Raw genomic sequence first — 2,500 nt, 5'->3', positions numbered from 1 at the left:
TCGAGGGTAGTTTGACAAAAAAAATTCCTACCGAGAGTTAAAGTTCGTACATTGGCGATAGTTTGACAAAAAAAATTCCTACCGAGCGTTAAAGTTCGTACATTGGCGATAGTTTGACAAAAAAAATTCCTACCGAGAGTTAAAGTTCGTATAATGAGGGTAGTTTGACAAAAAAAATTCCTACCGAGAGTTAATAATCGTACATTGACGATAGTTTGAAAATATTCCTACCGAGAGTTAAAGTTCGTATAACGAGGGTAGTTTGACAAAAAAAATTCCTACCGAGAGTTAAAGTTCGCATATTGGTGGTAGTTTGACAAAAAAAATTCCTACCGAGAGTTACAGTTCGCATATTGGTGGTAGTTTGACAAAGAAAATTCCTACCGAGAGTTAAAGTTCGTATAATGAGGGTAGTTTGACAAAAAAAATTCCTACCGAGAGTTACAGTTCGCATATTGGTGGTAGTTTGACAAAAAAAATTCCTACCGAGAGTTAAAGTTCGTATAATGAGGGTAGTTTGACAAAAAAAATTCCTACCGAGAGTTAATAATCGTACATTGACGATAGTTTGAAAATATTCCTACCGAGAGTTAAAGTTCGTATAACGAGGGTAGTTTGACAAAAAAAATTCCTACCGAGAGTTAAAGTTCGCATATTGGTGGTAGTTTGACAAAAAAAATTCCTACCGAGAGTTACAGTTCGCATATTGGTGGTAGTTTGACAAAGAAAATTCCTACCGAGAGTTAAAGTTCGTATAATGAGGGTAGTTTGACAAAAAAAATTCCTACCGAGAGTTAATAATCGTACATTGACGATAGTTTGAAAATATTCCTACCGAGAGTTAAAGTTCGTATAACGAGGGTAGTTTGACAAAAAAAATTCCTACCGAGAGTTAAAGTTCGCATATTGGTGGTAGTTTGACAAAAAAAATTCCTACCGAGAGTTACAGTTCGCATATTGGTGGTAGTTTGACAAAGAAAATTCCTACCGAGAGTTAAAGTTCGTATAATGAGGGTAGTTTGACAAAAAAAATTCCTACCGAGAGTTAATAATCGTACATTGACGATAGTTTGAAAATATTCCTACCGAGAGTTAAAGTTCGTATAACGAGGGTAGTTTGACAAAAAAAATTCCTACCGATAGTTAAAGTTCGCATATTGGTGGTAGTTTGACAAAAAAAATTCCTACCGAGAGTTACAGTTCGCATATTGGTGGTAGTTTGACAAAGAAAATTCCTACCGAGAGTTAAAGTTCGTATAATGAGGGTAGTTTGACAAAAAAAATTCCTACCGAGAGTTAATAATCGTACATTGACGATAGTTTGAAAATATTCCTACCGAGAGTTAAAGTTCGTATAACGAGGGTAGTTTGATAAAAAAAATTCCCACCGATAGTTAAAGTTCGTATATCGGCGATAGTTTGGAAAAAAAAATTCCCACCGAGAGTTAAGAAACGTACATTGACGTTAGTTTGAAAAAATTCCCACCGAGAGTTAAAGTTCGCATATTGTCGACAGTTCGAAAAAAAAAATTCCTATCGAGAGTTAATAATCGTACATCGACGATAGTTTGGAAAAAAAAATGCCGAGCGAGAGTTAGAATCGTCCGCGGTAGCTTGAAAAAGTTCCGAGAGGGAGTTAATATTCCGCGACGAAAAAATTCGATCGCGTTCTTTCGCTATTTTCTCGTTAATTAAACCGTTGACCTGTAAATTTTTTTTGAAAAACCTTAATAAAACCTATTGATTGTACTTACCGTAGCATTGTTTGATCGAATTAATTATTTTTAACCATTTGGAAACGACGCTTCCGGAGGTTTTTTGCGATTTGTCGATAATTTTTATTTATAAACAAATGATTTTTTTTTAATAATATCGCTTAATTTAATAGTAGTAATCGATCGTACGTGTTAGATTTTCGATATTTCTTTTCTTTCGTTTTTTCGAATTTTGCAACTGCTTTTTTTCTATGTTCCGATCGATTAAATTTTGTTATATCTCGAAAATATGTTTATTCGTCATTGTTTAATAGGTCTACACAATTTCCGTGCATAAAAGTTCAACGTTAATAGGACTTTATACGTGTGTTCGCCGCGCGACTAAGTTACAACGGTCTCTCCGGACGGTCCGTTGCCGCGCGAGTTTACCACCGTAAGCGCCCGTGCGTCGGACCGCGCGGCGCCGGCCTACCGGCCGGCCGTTTCGTATCTGTAAGGAGACTCGCTGGCTCGAGCCGGCCGGCCGGAGTAGCGCTCGGGCGCGTGGCTATTCTATGACCTCGGTTGAGAAGCAGTCCACCGCTCCTCGAGAATACGTTCTCGACTGCTCTGTGCCGTGTCGGTGATCGAATTTTTCTCCACACTGCATGGCCACGGGTCGGAGTCTTTGACCGAATGTCCCAATTGTGGCAAGCGTCCTAAGGCGGCGTTGGTGACCTTTTATGCGAGTTTTTCAAACTCGGGTATAAATTGTACCACCCTTGCATCAATTCTGGAACTTTGGA

The sequence above is a fragment of the Xylocopa sonorina genome, unplaced genomic scaffold, assembly GCF_050948175.1.
Source record: "Xylocopa sonorina isolate GNS202 unplaced genomic scaffold, iyXylSono1_principal scaffold0079, whole genome shotgun sequence".
Classification (NCBI taxonomy): Eukaryota; Metazoa; Arthropoda; class Insecta; order Hymenoptera; family Apidae; genus Xylocopa; species Xylocopa sonorina.
Note: the sequence above shows the minus strand (reverse complement) of the source record.